We start from the raw sequence: 26,502 nt of genomic DNA on the forward strand, positions 1-26,502 counted from the left end.
CCTGATTCTTTATCTCTCTCTCCACAGCTAGCAGGGAGATGGGAATGGGGGTTACAGGCAGCTCACTACATGTTTCTGCCCCTGCTTCCCCTCCTCAGGTAGAGGAGTCCTTCCCCTGCCCTAGCCTGGAGTCCCTCACACAGAAGACAGTCTTCCATGAATTCCTTCAGAATGAGTTCTTTCCATGGGCTGCAGTTCTTCACAAACTGCTTCTGTGTGGGTCCTTTTCTATGGCTAGCAGTTCTTCAAGAAAAGGCTGCTCCAGCATGGGTTCCCTGTGAGGTCACAAGTCCTGCCAAGAAACCAGGTCTCCATGACTCCTCTCTCCAGAGCCCCTGCCAGGAGCCTGTTTCAGCGTGGGCTTCCCACAGAGTCACAGAGTCACAATTTTTTTCAAGCGTCCACCTGCTCTCATGTGGGGCTCCCCCAGGGTCTGCAGGTGAATCTCTGAGCCTCTGGGGAACTCTGAAGGCTTTAGGGAGACAGCCTGCCTGACCACGGTCTTCATCAGGAGCTGTAAATGTGTCTCTTCTCTGGTGCCTGGAGCACCTTCTTCCCCTCCTTTGCTGGCCTTGCTGTCTGCAGTGCTGATTCTCTCACCTGTTCTCACTCCTGTCTTCTCCGCCTGCCATTACTTCTGTACCAATAACCTTTCTTTTCCTGGTTAGCATTACTATCACGGCTGATGGGCTCAGCCTTGGCTGGAAGTGGGTCCATCTTGGAGGAGCTGGCTGACATTGGCTCTGTTGGATGTGGGAGAAGCTTCTAGCAGTTTCTCAGAGTAGCCACCCTTAAAGCTCCCCCACTACCAAAACCTGACCACACAAACTCAATACATCTCCCAAGGGGCTGCTGTGCAGGGAGAACCACAACTCCAGCCAGTGGGATGCTGGCCTTTTTACATACACTTTGGGGGTAACTACAGAATGGAAGGGTGGGTAGATAAAAGTTTAATTTAGATTGAATACCTTCGTGACATGATTTGTGAAATCTACCATAAGGTAAAAGAGAAAAAGCAGTGGAAGAGAAGGCTTGGTCTGCTCAATGTCCAGAAGGAGATGGCCCTAGTGGCAGGCCTGCCAGATGATGTGGCTGGTGGGCTCTCAGATATTCCATCATGCCTTTGGTGGCCATGTCAGCAGAACCACCTCATGAGTTGAGGCTGATTTTGGAGTTCAGGACATGAAAAGACCACAGATTTAGAGGAGCCTGGGAACTTGATGTTCCTTTTAATGCTTATAGAGCAACATTTCAAGGCTTACTATGCATACAGCATTTTATTACGATTTTCTCCGTGCTGTTTTAGCTATGTATGACAAACATATGGTAAGTTTTCTTTTTCATTGCAGGTACTCCATCTGGGATTTTTGGAAAGATAAGACTTGGTTTTGCACAGGTTTTTGTTTCCCATCACATCTAAAGAGAGAAGGACATATGCAATGTTGCATCATGTCTTGCACAGAGAAGATGTGGCTGATAAGCTTTGAGAAGCCGATTCATATCTTCCTCCAGCTGGGGACTGAGGCTCAGTTGTGGTATTGGCTGGACCTACAAGGTCTCTCTTGTTGGCAGGTTCCATTCTGCTTTTGGTGGCCCTGCTTGATGCTTCCTGTTCTGGCAGTTCAGAAGGACGTAGGTCGTCAGTGCACACTGCTAAATAAACTCAGTGCAGACAGTCTAAAGCTAAATCTGTTTTCTGATATCTGTGATCATGAAAATGGACCTGATTTATTATTCTTTTCCCCACAATAAATGACAACTTTCTTCACAGGGTGAAATTTAAATTTCATGTGGTGTCTCTTCTATTTATATATTACATTTCTTAGAAGAGTGATTACAATGAATTGGTGAGCCTGCAAGAGAGTCAAAGTGGACAGATAAGTTCAGAGCCATCTGTGCCTCGCTTCTAGTAAGGAAAGGCAAAGGAAAGAAAATTAAAATTATACACCAAGGTAGACAGCGTTTGGTGATAATTAGTGGAAACTGAAGGGAAACTTGAAAGAACAGTCTAGAACAGTCTAGAGAAGAACATCTTGCTATGGAAGGTTATTAATGATGCTTAAGTGCATAACAGATATAACTCTGCTTTGGATCTTTGTAGGGCAACCTTGTTATTTATAATTGTGGAAATTCTGGGGAAATTTTCTTGCTACAGAGTAGCAAGAGGTGATATTTGAAGCTTTAAAAATTTGGGCAAAATATAAAAAAGTTTCAGATTAAGTGAAAATGATAACAGTTTCAAATAGTCAAAACAGTTTGTCTCATGAAGCATCTAAAATATTTTGACGTTTCTGGTTGGTTTTCAGATACTATAACAAAAGCCAAGGAAATGATTTCACAAAACCACTGAAAGTGGTTCCTAACCTACATTTTATGCTGCTGTCAAGTTATCAGGGTAATTCCCTCCAACTGCCTCCTCTGGCAGGGGGTACCAATCCTTTGTTACCCCTTGCGAGTTAAGGGCTCATAGCCTCCTTGAAAAATCTGTGCAAAGTACAGCTAAAAAAAAAGGTGAAAATTTCACCATCAGATCCTCCTACAGCAGTAGATCTTATTTCTCTTCTGCATGTCCTTCAGGCTGAAGAGGAAATTAAATTACATCTCCTCTAGTGTGGATGAAGGACACTAGACCTCGTCGTAATGATGTGACCACTGAGCAGTGTTGTTCTATTCACCACTTGGAGCACAGCTCAGTTCCTTTTATGATGAGTTCCTTAAAACAATTTCTTCATTTTTGGTTGAATGAACTCCATTGTCTAAGCTAAGTCAAAAAGCATCTAAGTTTTACTTACTCCAGAAAACAAAATCTAGTAATTAAAAAGCTACTTTGAAGGTAAAAATTCTTATCCACCAAGTCACGGCCACTTTCCCTACAAACTGAAAAACCCATTGCCTGTGCAAATTTCTAGCTGATATTCATAGTCAGTTTTCTTTGAATTGATGATATTATGTAACCCAACTGTAAATACTGATGCATCTTTCATATTTCTAGTGAAATCTTCATATTTCATTTACATTTACTCCCTTTTTGTTAGAAATATATATTGAATTATTATAAATTATACTATCAATTTGGCTTATATATATTAGGCTCAGCTAAACAAGTCAAATCAATATTCTTCTACCAAAGTCTTTGAAGCTCTTATTTCATTTTACTGTAGCTTTATCATTCTCAAATATTTATTAAAATCAATACAAATTGATGTAATAATATATGGGATATATATTTAATGTATTTAGTTAGTAACAACTGGAATTAATTTATGAATTCATGATTCACTGAGGATTAGGGGAAGTAGAGAACAACAGCTTCTTCCACAAGAAGCAGTGGCTGAACACTGAAATGAAAGATTTTTCAAAATAGAAAATATGTGATCTGGATTTATGGCAACCACATACAGCTGTGATGCTTCAGGACAAAACATGGTAGTATTATTTCTGAAGTATTTGAGCTTAGTTCTGTCTAGTGGTTAGGAATGATAAAGTAAAAAGCTATCTAATTACCAGAAAATTGGTCATTTTTAAATTTGTTTATTTCTTATCCTGGATTAGATCATCCAGATACTGTTTTTATTGTGATTTGTAGTCCCACTTCTGAAAAGATTTTACAAAAATATGGAGCTGTTAAAGTAGTTACTACTGGAACTCTAATTGCTGTTCTTGATTTTCTTTGCTCATCTTTTTTGCTATTCAGATTTAAATATATGAATTTCTTGTAGATATCAGACCAAGTTTTGCTTCTAGTCCATGTAATTTTTTTTTTTTGCTAGATCAAAAATGTTTTTCTAAAAACAATTTCTAGGTACTGTATTCAGTTACAGAAAGACAGAATGGAAAAAATAATACTAAGATACAGAAAATGTACTGTTGTGAAGAATGCATAAATTGTGAGTATTTATGGTTGATAGTTTAATTTCTAAGAGAAACTTATTTATGAAAGGTAAAATCATCTTATTAATATATTTTAGGTGAATTATAATGTGTTTTAACAATCTTTCTCATAAGATTATAACAGAAAATTGTAATAACTTTGTATATTTTTTTCTGATTCAGATTCAAACAGCATTCAGCTCATAACAACAGTGGTAAAAATAGTACTGTGTTCAGAAGCTTTTTGCAATCTATGGTATTTTCAGGCCTGTGGATATATATGTTGGGTTTGCATTTCAAAAACAGTTTCTTATATGAAAGAACAATATCAGCAGACATACTAATAGTGAAAGCAGAGATCTAAGAACCCGATGTACTTTTTACATTGGAGTTAATTTGGCATGAGCACAGTGTTTGTTATTGAAAGTATTGTGTGCTCTGGGATTTTCATAAAACCAGGGGGTTTTTAACAGACTTGTCAATGCAGGAAACACTTTCAACTTTTCTTTCATTAGCCTCTTGTTCTTGTCTTAGGCTGTATGAGGCAGCATTCAGTAAAAATAATTTCTAATTGCTGTTGTTCTCTCTAAACAGCTTTCATTTATCTCAAGTTTTCTTTAAATACCTGTTGATTTGTAATTTGGCTTTAAAACACGTTACTGAAGAAAGACATGGAAATCATGGTTTTAAGATGGGTTTATTGCTTGAGCTAGAGGGTTTAATTCCTGTTCACTTTTTCTGTTCTTTCTTGTTATTTTCAAAAAGTCACACATTATTCTTTTGTAGTAATGATACAACTCTGCAAAAACTCATTAAGCTTATGCAGATAAACATAAGCATTTTGTGAAAAGTATGCTAGGGTGAGGTTCTAAAATATCTTTACCTAATTAAGAACCAAGGATCCAGCTGTCAAAGTAGTACTGCTCATGGAAATATCTTGCAAAGGAAGTAGGGGTTAGTGTTAAGTGGCAGAAAGTCAGTTTTGTTGCTGTGAGCTGTACCCACATTGTTACTGTTGTTGTCTGCTACGGACAGTGTAGGTGCACAGGCAAAGCATTTACCTTGGGGACTTCACTCAAGGTGAGCTTCACTCAGGATGGGAAAGTGGAGGCCATGGTATGAAACAACTAAGTCAATTGTGTGGTGTCACCTAGTTCAGAAACAGAAAAGTGCTCCAATTTAAAAACTGTGTGCAAATCTTTGTTGCTGTCTTTTTGAAACAAGTGTGGATGCTTGGATTGGAATGTATTTAGAAACCATTTGGGCTTTTTAGCCCCAAACTCATTCTAGACTCAGGATTCATTTTGAGTTTAGTAGGCAGTAGGATACACAGAAGTAACAATATTCCTTGAGTACAAACTTTTGAACTTTCACATCTAATATCATAACTTGTTGTGAGACACTGCTACTTTCTTAAGCATCCCTTAAGATTTGTTCAGAGAGCACACGTTTCTTTTAGGCCTAAAATTATTTTCATTGCTTCATTTTTAAAAATCATCTCTGTGCTTCGATTTATTTGTGCACTCGGTCTGGTGTAAGGCTTCCCTCTGGTGGTTACAACATGCACAAAGTGTCTGAAAGTGTAATGTTGTATCTGTACTATCTTAGAGTTTTGTCATTTTACACCAAAAGGATGCGCACATACGTCAGACCTTAAATAGATGTTATTACTCTGTAGATGTAATCAAAGTTTCTTTACTGCTTGAATGAAGAGAATCATATCACAGAGCACAATGTAGTCACATGTTTTACTTTTTCCCCAAGTCAGATCTTTTTTCATTGTGAGCTGGAATTGTCTTTGTGTAACAGAGGATCTGAACCCAGTTATAACAGCACACGTTACCAGTTAGTTCAGCTTTCTCCATCAGATGTGAGAGTATTGTCCAGCAAGCAGAAATCATTTTTTTTCCTCATAGCAGATAGTAGTGTCTCTGGAGAATTAAATCTCTGCCCCTTTTTCATTTTAACTATAAATTTCTTTTCTTCTAAGACACAGCAACATATAGTAAAAGGGACAAAACATTGCAGGTCCATTTCAGGCTCGTTTGCTGGCAGATCTTTGGTGAATTCCTCTTCTGATTAGGATCAATCTATAGAAATTAACAATAGGGGAGGGAGTTTGAAATCCATTCTCAAGCTGCTTTTAATTACTATTCTCTTTTGGGGTTAAATTATTACAGAGTCACAGAATGGGTAAGGATGGAAGGGACCACAGTGGGTCAGCTGGTCCAGCCTCCCTGCTCATACTCACTTAACAGTGCCTACCTGTTTTGTCTTAGGAAGTTACTGGCTTTGCTCCACTGACCAATAGGTAAATTGATCCTCGTTCAACCCAGAAAATTCCACATAAACTTTATTGCCATGAATTAAGCAGAGCCATTGGACAGAATTGCACTCACCTTGTCGCAGCCCACTGCAGTGGCAAGTGTCTCTATACATAGAGCTTTCTCTCCAGATTTATTTGTATGTGGTACTGATGGCTTCTTCATAAACTCTGTGTAACCAAGCAGTATATTTATGTATATATTTATATATGTATTTATATATTATGTATATATTTGTAGACTTGTGTAGTGCTTCCTAATTTGTGAACTTCCAGGTCTCATTTTCATCCAGCTTTTATCTTCCTTAATTTCTTTGTCAGAAGTCCTAAGCATCCTGCTGTTTCATATTTATTGGCTTTGCAGGTTGTAGTGTTGTGAGGTCCCCAGAATGAGGTGAGAGATGAGAATTTGACTACAAGTTCTCAGAAGGCTGATTTATTTGATATTATATGATATGATATATGATATGATATTATATTATATTCTAAAACTATACTAAAGAAAGAGAAAGGATACATCAGAAGGTTAAACAAGAGTGATAATGAAAGCTTGTGACTGACTCCTCAGAGTCCAACACAGCTGATGGTGATTGGTCATTAATTAAAAACAATTCACATGTTTGGATAAACACTCTCCAGACCACATTCCAGAGCAGCAAAACATAGAGAAGCTGAGGCTTCTCATCTTCCCAGGAGAAGAAATCCTGGTGAAGTGATTTTTCAGAAAATATCACGGAGACAGCAGGTCATTTCAGGATCACTTCCTCTGCTAGACAGCCCCTGACTAACTGTACAGCAGGGTAGACTTCATGTGGTTCGTGACTGAGTTTTACTCCCATTATATTAGCACTCATTATATTTTCTTCTTGAATATGAATGTATTTGAATACCAGAGGATTGCTAACATCTCACCATGTTAGTCTCATGGATACTAGGGATGTGGCAGCCCAGCCTCTGCTCCTCTGGGACAAAATGTTGGCATCAGAAGCTTGGATAAGAAATGGGCAGTGAGAGAAATGAAGTGCATATATCTAGCAGGAGACCATAGGAAGAATGTAGGGTACATTTCATTTCCAGAGAAACCTTTACTAGGACACGCTGACTGATCTCCTTTAGCTTCATGTAATTTGAGACATTTTCAGAATGTTGATCATATTTAACTTTAACAGGTTAAACCAGACTACAATTAATGGAAGCATGGTGTAGAAATGAAGAAAAAAGATGTTCCAAACCCAACGGATTTGGAAGTTTGCCACTGTCACAATAACTTTGCTGCGGTGAAACTTCAATGGGCAACATGCAAGGCAACAGAAATCTCTCCATGGGAGCTTTTACAGAGGCCAAGGTAAATTAAATGTAATTCAAGCACCCTGAAGTATTCTAAATGGTAGACAGTAAATGAGCCGTGCTTACATGAGAGAGGCTCATGTCAACTGAATTATTAGACTGCATTGTGGATACTGTTACTGAGTTGATAGCAGTGTGCATTCAAAACTAGTAAACAAATCGCAGTAACAAGTACTAATTCAGGAAGAGCAAGGCCTCAAGCTGTGTTTATGCAGATAGGGGAAGTTGTGAGCTCAGCCTGAAACTGCTTATCCAAAAAGCCAGAAGGAAGTATTGGATAAAGTACTATTTTACTCAGGATAAAGCTGAGTTTGGAGGTCACACTACTGTTACATGCTTGAGCAGGCTGTTTGGGGCAGACAGCTGTCCATGCTGCTAGCAGCTGGGGGAAAAGGAGGGATTAAAAAAAATAAAGAGAAAAATGAATCTGTGGTCTATTTTGTTGCTGCTTCTAAAGACTCCTTGCTGGTTAAGCAGTTGGCAGCATCCTGCCAGGAGGGGACCTGTCACCCACTTGGAGAAAGAATAAAAAATGTTAGGAATGCCAATGTTAAGGTGCTCACACTTTGCAGAAAAATGTTGCAGCAGGCCAAGTTTGGCCAAGTTCAGCTAAGCTGTTCTCAGCTGGGAGTGAGCAACAGTGTCACTCCACAACACAGGAAGGGCTCCAGTGCTGCTCCTCTTCACTTCAGTGGAGTGATGGATATTCTAGTTGCAAATATTGAGACAAATAACACATGCAGAACTGGCCATAGATTAGAAATAATTTCCCACTCTTCGATGTCAGTGGTCACAGTACCACAGTAATGAATTTTATCAGTTATATAATAGCAGCTTTCAAATGCACCAGCCACTGTGGTTGCATGGAGCAAATAACAACTTTATAGAAATAAATATCTGTGTTCCTCACCTTAAATAAATTGGTGATTTCCTATTATGTAATAAAAAAATGCATAATATATAAGAAGACTGAATCTCAAACTGTAATGAAAACCAGGCAAATATAAACATATCACAAACCCATTAATAACTTTAAAAAGCATGATCAATCTATGCACTTTCTAAATGCATTTGTCAGTCCATCTCTTATGACCAAAGACTTGAAGATTATAATTAAATCCTAAATTTAATTAATTCTAGGAGCCATCTGAAACTCCCTTTTATTTAGTTGATACCAGTCTTGCTTTTCACTAAAATCACTATGAGGTGTGAAGTACTAGATATTGCTCTGATATTACTGATAGCTCTGTTTTCTCTATAAAAGCAGTTGGCTAGCTAAGTAGTCTTGGAAATTATTCAGTACTATTAAAAGAAAATATTTAATGGGATTTTTGTGTTTATGCATGGTATTTTTCATTGTGTCAGTTTAGACATGTCCCACAGCAGACATAAGTTAATGCATATTAATGCCAGACTTCATCATTTTTATGTTATTGTTGGATTTTATATTGTATGGAATTATAGAATGGGTTGGGCTGGAAGGAACCTTAAAGTTCTAAACCTCCTGCCATGGGCTGGGATGCTACCCACCAGACCAGGTTTCTCAAATTTGCATCCAACTTGGCCCTAAACACTTCCAGGGATAGGGCATCTACAGTTTTTCTGGGCAATCTGTCCCACTGCTTCACCAAACTTAAAAGTAAATTATTTCTTCCTAATATCTAATCTAAACCTTTTAAACCCTTTTACCTTAAAGCAAATTCCCCTTGTCCATCACTATGTGCCCTTGTCCCCCTCCAGCTCTCATGCAAGCTCCTTTAAGGTACTGGAAGGCTGCTGCAAGGTCTCCCCTGGGAGCCTTCTCCAGGCTGAACAGCCCCATCCCTGTCAGTCTGCCTTCACAGCAGAGGTGCTCCAGCCCTGTCATCATCTTTGTAGTCCTTCTCTGGACTTGCTCCAACAGTCCATGTATGTCCATGTTTACAGAAGGGCAATATAACACATGAAGCTGTTGCATACTTATTTGCATAAGTAGATAAAATAAAGTGTAATTTTGTTTTGGGGTTCTATGATTTTCAACACAGAAGGATGTTGTCAAGATCTCTGCCTGAATTGTTAGGTATTAGAGCAGTGAAGATGAAGGATGATAAATCATTCATCAGATTTTGGAGAATGCAGTGAGTGTAGGATAAGTCCAGCACTTCAATGCTTGTTGGATATTTCATATTCTGTACCACTTACAAGAAAATTGACACCACTGGTTTATGTCTCTTTTTTCTGTTTATCTATATGCATTAAGTTTATGGCTGCTACTTCACTGTGAATAACATGGTTTTAAAAAGCAAAAGAGCAATTTACAAATCATAACTTCTCATTGCTGTCTCCAGCAGGGAGAAACCTGTGCAACTGCTTCAGGGTTTAGGAAAATTCTTCTCCCCAAAGTCCTTCCGAGAGTGGAATGGGAAGGGGATTCCCCTGGGTGCCCATGCCACTGGCAGTTCTTTTGCAGGGCTACAAGTTTGGCTGTGAGTCTTCTGCTGAGGTCTTCAGGCCTTGGTACATGGGGTTAACTTCCTGATGCTGTTTTGGGGACCTGATTAAAACTGTTAGAGCTTTCAATTAGATTTATACTTTTTTTTTTTTTCAGGGGAATTTGTGGGGTTTTAGCAGTATTAAAATATCAGGCTTACATAGACCTACTGACTTGGTTAACACCTACAGTTAACACATCAAATGTTTTAAAATCACTATGGTGGAAGGCCTGTGAAAGTATAAATATTTTTCTCACTTACTTTGTCTAATATTTATAAGGCAACTGCCCGAAATAAACATGTTGCTCTTTGTGATAGTTTTTAAATGAAAAAAAGTTTGTTAAGCAGAGATTCCCCACAAATACTTCACAAGGCAATAATCAGCTTGTTGCCCTGTTCCTTGCTTGCTCCTGCTGGCTGCCAAGGTAGTGGTGCCAAGTACTACTTCAGTACCGTGCAGAAGTGGTACTTCTGCCTCACAGGGAGCAGTCTGACTCGTTTGGCCATATTTGCTGAGGAACTGCCGTGTTGCCAGGAGCAGGAGTGGCTTCATGTGGCTTAGACTGAGAGGTGCAGACCAGGAAGAACTGCAGGGATCAGGGCTTTAGAGAACTTCTGTTTATTCAATAATTCCCTGACAACCAGCAACAATGAGAAAGCAAACAGTGAGGCAGTTCTCATGCTCATTTTCTTGTACAAATTAAAGTCAGCTACCAGCCTAGGCAGTTACCAGCCTAAATAATTTCTTATGTATGAAACTTCACGTGTTAAGAGTACATCCCCTGCTTTCCTGAACTTAAAATACATTAAATGGATGAAGAAGGTAAATTATGATAGACAGTTACTGGGATTTCTTTTTTGTTTTTCAGGAATAAAAGCTGACAGTGTCACATTTGCCACTCAGACACCTCCCTATCAATGTCAAGGTTGGAGTATCTTTTCCTTGATGATGATGTCAAGAAAGCTGCCTCACAAAATCCTGATTTTCATAATGCCTTACTTGAGGTGCCTAAAGAGAAGTATTTGTTGAGAGAGACTCTTGACAAATGTTCCCTCTTTCCGGATCCCACCATTCCCAGGCTTAAGATTGCATTTCCTTCACTCTTTGGAGAAAGGATGACCAGGACATGGAGTCTCCATGCACCTGGTACAAAATGTGATGTCAGTGTGACAAGCCATGAACAGGCTTTTTATTTACTCCTTATTACAGACCATAACCTTTATGCTGGCAGCTGACAACTGCTCACCATTTGAACTTGGAGCCTATGAACAGTTTAGTGTTTTTTTTTTTGTGGGGCATGTGTCGTTTTCTATACTTAAAAAAGTAAAAATACCCAAAACAAAAAAACCACCAGAATTCCCCCCAAAATCACAACCAATTTGCACACAGTTTCTGGACTCTGAAGATACTCTGCATTTAGCCTGGGCTAAAACAAAACCTCTCTTGGATAAAGAAAGAAAATAAACCACAGGATTTGCGTATAACACATTTGTTCATTGTGACTTTTGTCACTCTTCCCTAGGCTGGATTTTGGAAATGAGGGAATGGAAGTAGTCACTTTTAAGGAGGAAGACCATCCATCACAGCAGACTGCCAGTGATCTGACTGAGAAGATTTTATCTTCTTTATACCCAGGTTGGGTTGACAGTATGAGTGAATCCTCCAGCAATAACTTTTTAGAATTGAAAATCTACATTTTCTTCAAAGTTTTTTTCCCATGTCCTAGTCATAAAGGGTGTGAATAAGTCATCTTGGACAGCCATGTCTTTTGTTGTTCCCCCATGCACATATGAAAATACTTCATAGCACATCTAGTTTGACCAGTTTGGATGGAATAATTTATGATCAAAATTGTATTTATTTCTGTTGGCATACGAGGAACATCTTCTTGCAAAAATTCAAGAAAATAGGCATAACTTGTTATTGTTAAACATAACAATAAAAACTAAGCGTTTATGGTCATCCCCTTGTCCCTTATCCTGGAAACTCTTGGAGCTGGCACTGTTTTAGGGAAATATGACCTTACATTATTGCTTTCATAAAAGAAAATGAAATTTTAGCAAGTTTCATCTACCTCACTAATGAGTGTAATACCTATTGTTAGCTAAGAAAATAAAAGGGGCTTTGCTTTATTCCCTCTCAGCCTCATGGGTTCAGAGAACCTTCTGTAGGAATGACAAAATGTTGGGATGGATAAACAATGGACAGGCAGATCATTCCACCGTTGGGGTGCAGCAGGTGCTGTCACTGAACATGTTCCCAGTAGCTGGAGAAGCTGTGTGTCTGTCAGAGCTCTGGAGCACGTGTGCAGGCAGGAGGCATATGCTGGGGTAGGAGCACCACGTGGGAAGCAAGAGCCAACCACCACCCCAACAGAGACCACCAAAAACCAGGCTTTCTGCAGCTTGGGTTGTCTGCTTGCATTGTGGGGCCCTTTCTGAGCTTTCTGATGATGCCAGCAGTGCAGAGAACTATGAGACTGAAGGGAATGAGAAACCTGAGGAAGAACGCAGCATCAGATCTGTTTGAAGGTCTTGTTTTCAATCTTGATGGTGTGTGACAATCAGGGTTGTGGGGGCAGGATAAGCAGGATTTCAGCTGTTGACCCTGCAGCCAGAAGCTAAGCCACAGCTGCAGTGGCACAAGCAGGCCTGGCTGTCATTGTCCCAGATGTCCTGGTGGAGCTTTGCCACTGTGAATTAGCTATTGAGGGCCACTGCTCTACACTAGGGAGACAGCCTGAGAAAGAGAGAGGATGGAGACTATGGCTGAGTAAATGAAACCTTGGTGATCCCATTTTTTTTGTCTCAGAGAAAAGGCTGCTTGAAATGGCAGGCAAAAGCCATCAAGCTGTCTGGGGTGACAGGTGGAACAAGTACACAGTCTGTGGCTTCCAAGTTTTCTAATCAAAGCAGAAGCTGCACAGAGTAATTATGTTGCTCATTAATCTCTGCCCAAATGCCACAATTAGCAAGGTGTTTGTTGTTACTGCCAGCAGTTCACTGGGAGCAGAACTGTTCTGTGGCTGTGCCACTCTTTTTGGGTTCTTAGGAAAGGCTGAAAGTGGAAAGTGCAGGAAAGTGTCTTAAGTCTGCTATGCCTCATCACACAAATTTCTCTTCCCCTTCCCCAGTGCTGTGAATCCTTTAATGCATTTCTGAAGAAAGCAAGTACAGTTAGTATTATGAAGTCAGGACCAAGCTGATACAGTAAGAAATATATTTATAGTAATCTCTTTGGGTGCATTTAGATATCCAGCTACATTCAGCTAACACACAAGGCTACGGACAAAATGCTGACTTGAAATAAAAGAAAGAAAAACCTCAAAGTCCTCTTTTGTTACTGGAGGCAGTGTAGGTTTAGGATAGCAAAGGGCACTGCATTAGTTTGGTCCCATTAAGCTTTAAAGACATAAAATATGAAGAGCTAGTAGGGCTATGATGTATCTTATTATGGTAAAGGTAGCTGCTTTAATATTGCCATACATATAAAGAAGCAAGACAGCATTCAAGAGCAGTGAATTGGGATCTTCCTGAGTCTGTGCCAGACAGGTTTCAAATCCACAGGTCAGCCTTCTTCCAAAAACTGCCTTAACTGAGGGCTGAGGCACTTCAGTCTTAGCCATTCTCTTTCTACTTGTTGAAGTCAGGTCATAGGACAGAGAGGATTCGTGGTATCAAGAAAGAAAATAAAAAGCAAACCTAATTTATAAAGGTGGTTTGTTTTTTTTCCTGGAAGTAGTGAATGTGGACTTTGGTCCCTATGCAGAACTGCTTATGTTTTTTCCACTGGTAAGTCTTCTAACAGAATGTGTAACCAGCCATCCAGAGCTAAAAGGAAAACCTTCCCCATTTTTCCATTAATGTATGCTTTAGAAATATTTTGAGATACATGACTTTTATCTGCTAGTGAACTTGAGAAGTCTCAGGGTGAATGGGGGGGTTTTTGCATGCTCAGGAGTATTTTGTAAGTTCTCTTTAATTCAACATTCCTGTATCATATAATAACTTTTGTTACAAGATATGATTGCAGCAAGCAGATTTTACAATTTAAATAAATTTTAAAAAGCAGATTTTGGTTATTTCATTCTGAACATGCAAACCACCACGAAACATGAAAGCAACATTGTTTTCATGTCTTAACAGTTTAGCAAGAGATTTCTAGTCCAATGCAAAAATACTTTTCTTAAGCTTTTCTAATTTTTCTTTTCTGGTGATTATTTTTAGGCTTTTCTGTTTTTCCTGGGATTCCTTCTCACCTAGCAGCCACGATGCCACCCCTTCCATGCTTTCTAGCTACTTTCATTCCTGTCCAATTCCCATCACAAAATTGCTCCCAAGCTGGGAGCCTGGAATTCTCACAGAGGTCTCCCTTGGCAAGGTGCTCTGCTTGGCAAAGCAGATCCCTGGAGTCCATGCCAAACGAGAGCAGTTCAGAAATCTCAGGACAACACGTGCAGCTTCCAGATTCAGGTGGACAAAAAGAGCTGGAAAGGAAATCTGAACCTAAGTCGATTGTGCCACTCCTGTGAATCTTTTCCTTTGATAGTGTTTCTAACTGATTTTATTGCAAGTCAGGGGAAGGTGCTTGGGTTTTATGGTGGCTTGTAATAAAAGCTTTTAAAGTATTGTAAACCTGATTTTTTTTTTCTTTCTACTTCTCAAATCACAGTCATCCTGCGTCTCATACTGAGAAAAGTTGCACCTTGTAGATCAAAATGGAGAAGTCATTAAGCTGGGGAAGTTATATGAAGCAGGGAATATGTTATATTTAGGGGGAAAAGCATAAGTAGGATGTGGCTATAGCTTCCAAAGGTGTGAGAACATGTTTCTGTAGCTAAGAAGGCCTGCTCTCTGTCAGCAATCTTGGTTTTTCTCACACTGATATATAGTTGCATCACTGAGAGGTAAAACAATGTAAGCTGCTACTTGGCATCTTCTCTTGGCAACATTTTGCCAGCCTTTTCTTCTGTGGGAAAATACCGAAGGGTAGGAAAGAATAAAAGAGCAATTTGCAAGAAATCAAAAGTTGATTTCAAAATGGGGGGGAAGAGGAGCATAAAGAAGTTGGAATACACAGCTTAAAAGAAAAGAGATTATAAATGTAATCCAGACATGCATCCTGGATTCCTTTGAAGTTCTACAGTGAGACCTGACTGTGATACTGCGAGCCACTCCCATAGTAAAATTGAAATTTTAATCTCATATTCTTCAAGCTAGCTCAGGACAGGCACTCTCACTGAAAGAGTCTGGTCTCCTTGTCCTTGGAACTATAATTTTCTTGCTGGTTTACACTGAACTTGGATCCATTGACCAGTGAAGAGTACAGTAGAGCTTCAGAAATACTTTTGACAGTACAAGTAAGTGGGATTGGGAGGTAGCCCGTGGGTGGATGAATCACTAAATCACAGAATGACAGATCCACAGAACAGTTAGGGTTGAACACCCTGTCAAGGCAGGGTCACTTTAAGCAGGTGACACAGAAGCTCATCCAGGTGGCTTTTGAACATCTCTAGAGAGGGAAGCCCCACGACCTCCCCAGGCAGCCTGTTCCAGTGTTCTGCCAGGCTTAGTCTAAAGAAGTGTTAAGGTGGAACTTCTTGTGTTTATGTCCATTACTCCCTGTCCTGACTCTGGGCAGCATGAAAAAGAGTCTGGCACCATCTTCTCGGGACCTGCCTTTGAGATATTTGTATGTATTGGTGAGGCCCCCTCTCAGTCTTCTCCAGACTAAACAGGCCCAGCTCCTTCAGTCTCTCCTCATAAGGGAGATGCTCCAGACCCCTCATCACCTCCCTGCTGCACCTACACCAGTTAATCCTTGTTTTTCTTAAACTGTGGAGACCAGAACTGAACACAACACCCCAGATGTGGCCTCACTAGAGCTGGACCTGCTGGCACTGTTCCTGGTGCACCCCAGGATCTCCTTGGCTCTCCTGGCTGAAGGAGCACTGGTGGCTCATGGTCAGCTTGCCATTCACCAATACCCCCAGGTCCTCCTCAGCAGAGCTGCTCCCCAGGAGCTCAGTCCCCAACCTGTGCTGGTACTTGGTGCTGTTCCTCCCCAGGTGCAGGACCCTGCCCTTGTCCTTGTTGAACCTCATTAGGTTTTTCTCTGTCCAACTCCAGCCTATCAAGGTCCCACTGAATGGCAGCACAGCCTTCAGGTGGATCAGCCATTCCCCCCAGTTTTGTGCCAGCAGCAAACTTGCTTAGGGTGATCCCTACCCCTTCATCCAGGTTGTTGACAAACAGGTGGAATAAGACTGGACAGCAGGAAGCTGACAGCAAGAGCACACTAGGACAGGGGGAGGTATGACTGGTTTTTATTAACAGCAGTGCTGACTTCAACCTTTCTCCTGTGTAAAACTAAGGCTTGAAAGTGCAGAGGCCTTATTATATCAGGGTAATTTCCAGCTGGATCTGGTCAGTGCACTGTCTTTGAAATATGCTTCAGTTTAATTTGCACTTGAGGACAAGGCTAGCTGACACTTCTCTGACTGTTGTGGTGAGTCTGGGTTTTTATTGCTGGAAACACAAACATGAGCATATCAACAGTTTGCTTAACATTTCACAATCTTATTTAAAGGGATAAGCACTGAACCATTGCTTCAGTCTACAGAGACCCCCACATAAAACCTTTCCAGACAAGATGCTCAGGAAGAGAAGAGAAGAGAAGAGAAGAGAAGAGAAGAGAAGAGAAGAGAAGAGAAGAGAAGAGAAGAGAAGAGAAGAGAAGAGAAGAGAAGAGAAGAGAAGAGAAGAGAAGAGAAGAGAAGAGAAGAGAAAAGAAAAGAAAAGAAAAGAAAAGAAAAGAAAAGAAAAGAAAAGAAAAGAAAAGAAAAGAAAAGAAAAGAAAAGAAAAGAAAAGAAAAGAAAAGAAAAGAAAAGAAAAGAGAATTACACAGCTACTTTGACACATTGCTCTTGCCTTGCACTGGGAAGCACTAGTTGAAAATTAAAGAGCTTGGGCACCTCTCCAATTAAAGCATTCTGGAGGTGGCATAGCCCCACATGTGAGATCTGTGAGAAAGGACACGTGGGTTCTGCATCTCTTGCTGCTGTCAGCCTACTGTGTCACCTCTGCCTCCTCAGCCATTTTCTGGTGCAAGGCAGGTGGGAAGGTTGCAGAAACAGCAGTGCTTGTCTGCTGTGGGACTGGAGATGTTCGGGGATATTTGGTGTGTAGCTGGGAAAGACTGAGAGATGAACACAAACTTTTGTATTCCTGTTGTTGGACCAGAAAGTTCTTCCAGTGTGTTGTAAAGGACTTCAATAGCACTGGCTGTATTCACATGATAAAGTGAGTTATATAGTTCCTGCTACAGCAACAGTGTGCAGTATGAATGAGAAAGTGAAGGCTTTTTGCTCAAGTTGTCAGCCCTAACTTGACCTAAAAGAGCAACTTACCACTAGCTGATACTCAGAAGAAAAATTAATTGAAGTAGAAGCTGCCATCTTGTGCTGAACATAGCCAGTAAACTTCATTAGGAAGATGCATATATTTCCAATTTTGTGAAATAGAATAGAAAATGCCTGGTTAGAAATTCTCATGTGCACAAATACTGCTTATTAAACTGTTTAATGAACTGGCTCACATAATTACAGACACACAAGTTGTTCAGTACTGTCAAGCAGTGCCTTCACTGCTGTGTTCTATAGTGAGCATGTTAAGCAAGCACTGCAAATCTCTATGGGCAGGGAACACGCATCTTACCATTTATCCTTTCCATGATTCCAGCACTAGATTTGGAGATCAAACCCCTATTTTTTCCCACAGATTGCATCCTTCCACCTACTTAATTCAATTGTATTCTGTAAAATGTTTTCAAAAATCAAAACCTTGTGTATTCTGTTGAAACCACAAACATTTCTAATTATTTTAGGATGTTTATTTTTAATTTATTCATTCTGTAAAGACTTTGTTTACATTGCCATTTTTCCTGCTGCTTAGGGAGCAATCAATTAAAAGAAAGGGGTTTCTCTGAAACTTTTTCTGCTGCTAAAGAAGAACAAGGAGAACAACTAAAGGAGGAGATTTCTTCATCTCACTTTGGCATAGAGGGTAAGATAAAGACTGGAAATATAGAAGCCAGGTGAGAAATTACGAGTCAGTCAAACTGCAAACACACATTTTCCCTTGATGCTATACACACTCTTTGCATTATAAATGCAACATAACTGCTCTTTCTTTTGCTTGAGAGTGGCAGGTGTGCATGGGCAAAAATTGGGCAGGTCGATGGCCTGGCAGCTACTTCTGTATTATGGAATGCTGATCTAGCCCATGTAAATGAACTGATTTTGTAACTGTGGTCTTCAAAACATAGAAATTAGGCAAAAGTTGGCAGGGAGAGATAAAATCTACTGATATGCCATCACTTCTGCAGTGGCCATCAGTTTATGATGGCAGCTCATTCATCCCTGTCCTTCTTCTGCCTCTTCATCTGTGCCAAGGCCAATTTTTATATGCCTATATATTGAACAGGGCAGTGAAGTAGCCCTCATTAAAATTATCTGCAGAGAAATGTAACATTTAACTTGGATCACTTTTCTGATCTTGTTCATCACTACACTGCAAAAGGGCGCTGTGGGGCTGCTCACAATGGGCAAGAATGGCTGGGCTGGCACTGGTGATGGAAAAAATGCTCAGAGTTCTTATCTTTCCTTAACTGATGCAGATAGAAGCAGCAGGTGTTTGGCATGCTGAGCCTTTCATCAAGTATAAAAAAGAAGCAGCAAACTTATAGGAAAGCACAGGCTGAGAGCAAATGTCATGAGAATTTTCATATGTTAACCATATGGGAGTTGGACAGAGAAGGAAGTCAGAGACTTCCAGAGCAGAAGGTTGGGAAGATGTGGCAGGGCCATATGCATGTCTGGGCAAGTGGCCCTGTCCATGTATGCAATTTTTGGATCAGCAGTGAGCTTCTGAAGTCTGTCTCCCAGTCACCCCTACTTGTTGTGCTTTGGTTCACATTGTGATGTTACCATGAGCTGGATGAAACTAAAGCACAGAATGTTCTCCAGCTCTTCATGGCATTTTCACTATGGCACCCAGCTATACTTGGTTTGAAGCAATCTTCACTGAAATGAGTATTGCCTAATGTTGAGTCCTCTTTAGCAAGAGTTTCCCCTACAAATCTAATACTATTAGCTCATGGTGTGGTAGCAGGGACAGACTGACAAATCAAAAGGCTGCCCATGGTACAGTGGTGCTGGGTAAAGATGGAGTTTAGGGAGGACAATGATGTGCTGTGCAACCAGCACTTCTATTAACCCAAGAATATTTTAATATTTAGTAGATATTGTTAATAAGTGACTAAATTAAGGGTCAGGTACATTTCCTTTGAAATATGTTCATGTATGCTGTACTATGCTTCATTTTGAGCCAGTTTTCTTTCTGGCCCTCTACAACATTATAGACATTATTTTTTCCTACTCTATCACTCTTCACCATCCAATTCAAGCCACTGTATCAGAAATATAGTGAGGTCTTTGTGATTGTCAACAACTTTAGTCTGAAGAAAATGACTGAAATATTCTTCCTTTTGACTATTTTTTACCTATTTCTAATGACCGACTGATACCAGCTAAAAAATGTTGCTTGCTGGAAGTACAATTAATGCTTGGTCAAGAGAGGATGTTTTAAAGTGCAAGCTGGATTCACACAATAGGGAGATTTTACTAACAAGCTTCCCATATTAAAATAATTGAAGAGACCATTTACAGTTCTAAACTCCATATCACCTCCACACAAATTATCAAAAGAAAACTAACTAAAGAATGTCACAAATAAGTACCTTCTTTTTCCTTGCCTAGGCAGATGGCACCAGCAACTGGTATTTAGACAGAAGACTTCTGAAAAATTTGTTGAAAATCAACTTAAAACTTTCCTCATATAAAAACAGCAAAAGGAGCAACAGGTACTGTTGCCACAGGTGTATTCACTTTGGTTTTTAACAAATTCTCATGGACAGAGATATTGTGTGGGGTCTGCTTTGCTTCATTATATGGTAGCACATTTTTCCACTGCTTTTTCATGTGATATTGGAAGATTTTTCCCCAAAGTGAAAAAGGGCTGTATCACAATCCATTCCTCGATGATTTCCCACTGAATTCATCTGTTTCCACCTATTTTCTAGGTCGTGCTTTGTGCCCAGGTCTCAAGACACTTAGCTAAATTAGACGTCAAGGTTGACTCCGTTTGCTCCATAATAACTGGTCTCTCATGTGCCACTGCTGTGAGAATGGGGGCATTTCCAAATACAGGCCTTGTGCAAAGGTCAAGTGCAGTGAGAGTGTTCTGCTTTTTGTCGTGGGTACTGTTTCAGATGAACTTATGCCTGATACCTCTAGGTGTCAGACTCAGCATTTGGTTCAGCTTGGTTGAAAGTTTCATCACCTGCATGTTTCATCACTCAGAAATTTTCTCTATGTCTCACTGGCAAAATAACATCTCAAAATGATGTATTCTGTAAAAATTATTGTAAAAACTACCGGGAAAACTACTGTAAAAACTATTGCAAAAACTACTGAAACTTCCCCTGAAAACAAGTAAGGACAGAACTTTTCTTATCTTCTATCATATAGACATTTAGCACCACCTTAACCCTTTGACTCTACTAATAAATAAGTGAAAGAAGGCACCACATAGCGACTGCTTCTAAAAAGGTGCTTCTTCCACCTTCCCTGGAATGTCAGGGCTGTTTCTCATGTACTCAGTTATGCATACCCAGAGTCTTTCAGACTTCTGGTGTCTCAGGTTTTTTTCAGTTATTGTAAATATCTTCCTTTCTGGAGAATGATTCTGTATGTGATTGTCAGGATTTAATTTTTATTTTCTTCCAGAGCAAGCCAAATATAACACCTCCAAAGGTTTTTCTGAAATGAAGAGAGGGCATGGCAAGGCTCAGAAAAATTAAATGGGAGCCTTTAAAAGAAGACAGCAAGCATTCCAAACCAGAAGAGCTGGTTTGAATTATTGGGGTTGTTTCTCCTAGTCTGTCCAAGTGAACAGAGGCATACTGCAGCCCGGGCAATGCTCTCAGTGAAATCTGCAGGTCAGTAGCTCCATGCAGATGGATACACATGAAAAAAAAAGCAGACTGTGCTTTGGCTGGCGGGGAGAGAAAGGTTAAGACTGACTGTGAAACAAAAGAAGTTGAGCAAAGTACAGAAGAAAAATAAGTGATTGGGGGAGATGAAGACTCAAAGGAAAATCTTGGTGACTCACCACAGAGAGGATGGCCTGAAATCCTGCAGCCATGTCCCAAAACATGTGAGAGACACAAACCTACAAGTAGGTGAGGGAATGGAGATTCATCACATGAATCCTATAGGAAGAGAAGGCAAAACTGCTGGAAGATCTGTGGAGGGTACTCTGCAAAAGGACCTAGGTAGGGTGGATCAGCCTCTGGAAGGTCATCTCATAGAGGGAGCATAAACAACCTAGGAAGTCCTCCAGAGGCATTATGCACTCCAGGATGAAGATACAGATCACATCCAGGAGGCAGAGTGGAGCGCAGGTCCTGCATTCGCACAGGGTCAGAAGTGGGTTCAGGTCTGCCCACAGGAAGTTGTTGTGGGGAGCCAGAACTTGGAAAGCCAAAGGCAAATTCGTACTGGGTTTCAGATGGTCATTGACAAGACAAAAGCAATTACTTGTAGCTCACCCAAGGCTGTGGAGAAGGGAATCTCACCCTCAGCCTTGCAGTAAGAATGGCAAAGAAAGGGAACAGTTGACTCGACATGGCAAGTTACATCATGTCCCGTGAGTCAAGCTGCTTACTCCCAAAAAGGGATGATGACCCCAAATCTCACCATGCTCAATATCCCTCCCAGCATGTGCCTCAGGGAGCAGATCACACTGACAGACATTTGGATCTTTCCGATGGTCATTATGCTAGTGATAAACCCAGTGGAACAGAAAAAAATCTCTGTTAGGAAATACAGCAGATCATCACTAAGAAAACAATATATATACAAGCAATTTCAGGTCAACAAGATATCTCCAGCAGAAGCAGCAGTGATTCTAGTGCTGGAGCTGTCGGTCTGAAGGGGAGCAAGGCTTGCTCTTCTTTTCAGCAGTCCCTGTTTCATCTCACAGGATTGAAAAGGAGAGAGCATGAGCTTGAGTCAAAGAATGGGAATAGGGCCAGCTATGTTAAAAGATTACATCAGCCATCTTCAAAAGTGGAGATTCCTACTTTCAAAATTAAAGAAACCCCTGAAGTGGAGGCACTACAGAAAAAAACCTGTTTGCAGACACATTAGGTAAGAACTACCCAAGTGTTGGTTTGTGTTTATTTTTTATTGGGGAAAAACTTTTGTCTTGGATTTATGACTCATTCTGCCTGTGCTTCCTAGCTGTATGCCCACCGCTGTCATTATTTCTCAGACCTAAACTGGAAAAAAACAGAGAAGAGGGAAGAATACATTTGCAAACTCCTTGTTGTTTTTACTTCTCCATCATCACTAGTCGTTCTTCCTAAGTCTGTTGTTGGAGGTGCACTTTCAGGTGCAAACTTTTGATCCCATGAAATAGGTGCAGTGTTGAATAAATCCTTGAAGTCAGGGCTAGACTTCCCTGTAGCTTAGGTATGACTCACCCCTTGACAGTGAAATGTTCACATTTTTCTATTTAAGTTCCTCAGAGATACCATATGTGACTTTTTAAAAAATGGGTAAATTACCTCCCAAATTTACATGTTTTTTCTCCTAAGACACAGAGAGCCTCAGATCAGTGACAATGTTACAATTTCCTAAGAACATCTTCACTCAGTTTTTCCTTAATGTGGTCCCAGCTTTTTGGTCAATCAGTGTTTCTCAGCTTTGGGTCCAGTGATCTTACTTCTGGTATGGTATCCTGCTTCAGCAGGCTTTAGTCCTTTTTATTAAACAGGTTCTTGACTTTCCACTGAAGGACTTCCCACATATTGACCCCTCATCCTAAATCCATAGGCTTTCTCTTTATGTAAGATCAGTCAGAATAAGTTTTCCTACCTGCAATAATCACCAGAGCAGAAATATTCACTTCTGACGGCTCTCAATTGCTCTGTCACAATCCACTAAGCACACTACACTCTGTGTCAGACTGCTGCTAAAAAAGGGTTCCTGAGGCCTCTTTGGAAGTTATATTCGTATTAAAGTTGAACCACCACGTGGCATTCACATTCCTAAAAAGGAGTTCAGCTACTGACACTAATATGCACCAAAATCTCTTTCACTTGCTGAATTTGTAGGGTTTGGATTGCACTGCTAAGACCTATGGGAAGGGAATACTTGCCTAATTAGGCAAAACACATAAATTGTTTTTGATAGATTAAGCAATAATGCTTACTGCACTTACGAAGAAGGGGTTTTCAAAACATAGTGAAGGTTCATAAATATTCACAAGGTGCTGTGTATTATCATAGATACCTGTCCAGAAGAAACCTGGAACATCCTTAGCAGAGGATCAGAGACTGATGTACACCACAGAAGAATCCCTTCACTGACTGTGATGAGAAAAGAACATGAGGAAGCAACACATTTTTGCAGGTAAATGTGTATACACAAGAAACTGATCTGTGTGTGCAGTGAATAAAATATTTCTTTTAGAACCCTTAAAAATAGGCTGCTAAATTCTTACTTACAAGCTAGCTTCTTTCCAGGGGCTTCTGTGTTGTTTTTGAACTGAGACACTTATTTAGCCATCTAAATTAAAAGTAAAGCACCACACCAAAGGAGGTCAGCTCTCAAAACACTTCAGCAGTTAGGGTCTAAAGCTGAGTAATGCCAAATGCTTCCCATAATTTGCTGAATATCTTTGGATTACAGTGAGAGCAGAAAGAACTCACGCTAGTTATTTTTTTTAATAAGATCAGGCTGCTGATGGAGTAAAGGATAAATTTCTCACATTCACATCAGGGTAGCACATATTTCTGAGGTTAACAAAAAGTGTAGAACACACATCAATGCCAACAGCATTCTTATTTCAGGAACACCAATCTTTTGATCAGAATGAGGATGTGTTTGATACTATATAAATTTAAGTTGAAAATTCAAGAGAGTTGCTTTTGTAATTTGTAATTAGTAAATACTGTAAAGTTTTTTGTTTGATTTGGTTTTGTTTACATCTTCATGGAAGAAAAATAATTTCTTAACACAAAATTCCTGCAATTAAAAATTTTGGAACTATGGGGTTTGTAATGGAAGTGTCTTGAGGGCACTAACTAATTGTAGGCTATACAAATACCTCTAATAAAAATTGAGCTTGCTTACAATCAAATCAAATATGAATTTTTAATGTGATGAAATCTGTTAGAAATTGGTAGGTGCCATCTACTATAAACACAGGGGAGATGCTTTTCCTCTTTGCATTTCAAAACTAGCTCCTAACTGGTGCAAAATTAACATAATTTATTGATTTTGATTTTTTTGGTATATTATGCAAAGTAAAAAATAATTTTTCAGATTTTCTTGTCCATTCTTCTTCTTTTCAAAATGATGGGAATAGTGCAAAAGGGTATTTTGCATTTATTGGTTTGTGTCATTTTCTCCTCTAGCTGCCTTTCAACAAATTGCTTTCACTGCATTAAAAATTAATGATTTCATTAAAGATCCTTCCTGTATGTCTTGTTGACCATGAGAGGTGTTCCAGATGTATTTGTGGGTTCTGGCAATTCATGAAACTTCTAATGAAATTAAGTGCTGTTTTTACTTTTACTGCTGTAAATTTTGACTGTGGAGTGATGTACTGGTGCAGAATTACTGCTGTGCCAAAATCTGCCAGCACTGTATTCTCTTCCTGCTGACCGTGCTGCCTTACCAATGCAATTACTTTGACTTTTTCATAATAACACATATTTTTAAAAGAGCTTGCATGGATTTATTCTTGTCATTAGCCACAGTAGCCCCTAGCATTTCCACATAGTAGCATTAGCCACAGTAGCCCCTAGCATTTCTTAGTATCTGTTGATCCAAAAATGCCTGCCCAGTATAATGTGTACATCTTTTCACTCGTTTTTCTAATTTATGAGCTAAAAGTAATTGCAAAAGGCAGCTTGTCATCCTTGGCTGTGTTGGCCCTGTGCTGACTTATGCAATCCAAGAATCTGCTTCACGTTTTTAAATCAGTAACCCTGTTAGGAGCACAAGATGACTGCCCATTGATAACAGTTTACTTGTGCTGCATGACAACTTGTGATGGCTGGAAGCAATGAAAATCCTTTTCAGAGCAGCACAACATGCCCAAACCTATCCATTCCTTTGTTTCCAGACTTTTCCAGGCACAAATAATATAAGCAAGAGGGTAAAACCAGTTGGGATGTAGTGTCTTGTGTATGTGTCTGGTGCCTGAGAGAGCCTGGACAGTGCTCAAGGCATCAACCTGTGGCTCCACCCCTGCAGCACTGAGGTTGCTCTGCTGGCACTTGGTGTCAGCCAAGAGGATTCTGTGATGGTTATTTTCTTGTTCCTCCAACAAGTGCATCTTGTTGCATCTTGTTTGCCATTTTTAAAACACAATTTCTTTATGGAATCTGTGCACTTTCTGGACCAATGGCAGCAGCCAATGTGTTGGTGGCTGGTTTATTTTTCCCTACTTGCATCTTGCTGAAAAACCTTGTCTCAGAAAAAAGACTTTTGCTTCATATATGTTCTTGCTTCACAGGCAGCCCTGTCTCAATTTTCCTCATGCAGAGGTGTGCCTGGCATGCAAGCAAGAATTTCAGTTTGTGCAGAGTGCTTAGCCATTTCTAATGTATTTTCTGTGTTCTGCACCTAGCTCCTGTTTGTAATTTACAGCTGGGTTATGAACTGTTCGTCAGCAGCTCCAAAGAAGTTTCACAAGTGCTCCTGGTATCCTTGGTTATTGTATTTCCTCAGGTCAGGGCCTGTTTTCTAGCTTGACTTATCACAGTACTGTTCATTCTGCAGTGGAAAATGGTATACATAGATCTTGCATCTTACTTTTTTTGTAGTACATTGTGTTTCAGAGTAATGGTCTGGATATGGAGGAAGGGTAGGCTGGACATAATCCCACGTGGGCTCTGTTTGCTCATTCACTTTGATTATTTTGAGGAGAATTAATACTTATATTGACTGTTGCTGAGACTTTCTCCTTCCTGCTTTTAACCAGAATATTAGTCAACTTATTTAGAATAGAAATCAGCAGCAGCAACGACATTAGGTAATTAATTACAAAGAGCAGCAGGATATAGGGAGTTTGTTTTTCTCTTAGTATCTGTGAGAACTTTCACATTTTACTCCTGGGGTGCTAAACTCTGTTACTGAGAGGAAACATGAGGCCATGGCTGCCTCAGGGCTGAGGTTATATGCCTGTAGTTCGTGTTTCTTTTCGATTAATGGTGAAGGACAGATGGTGGCTGTACGTCATGAAGGGAGCTGGAAGCTCACTTTTTATTTGTTAGCAGGAAGCCCACAAATAATTTCATGTCAGATTAAAAATTAACTAAGAAGTTAGATCACAGTCAAATAAATAAGCTCTGC

At 40.0% G+C, this 26,502-nt stretch overlaps 1 pseudogene; it reads left to right on the forward strand.

The window, feature by feature from the left end:
* Positions 1-14,282: 14,282 nt before the first annotated feature.
* Positions 14,283-26,502, forward strand: part of LOC132325700 (uncharacterized) — a 30,065-nt pseudogene continuing 17,845 nt past the window's right edge.

Source organism: Haemorhous mexicanus, chromosome 3 (genome assembly GCF_027477595.1).
Source record: "Haemorhous mexicanus isolate bHaeMex1 chromosome 3, bHaeMex1.pri, whole genome shotgun sequence".
In the NCBI taxonomy this organism is placed as follows: domain Eukaryota; kingdom Metazoa; phylum Chordata; class Aves; order Passeriformes; family Fringillidae; genus Haemorhous; species Haemorhous mexicanus.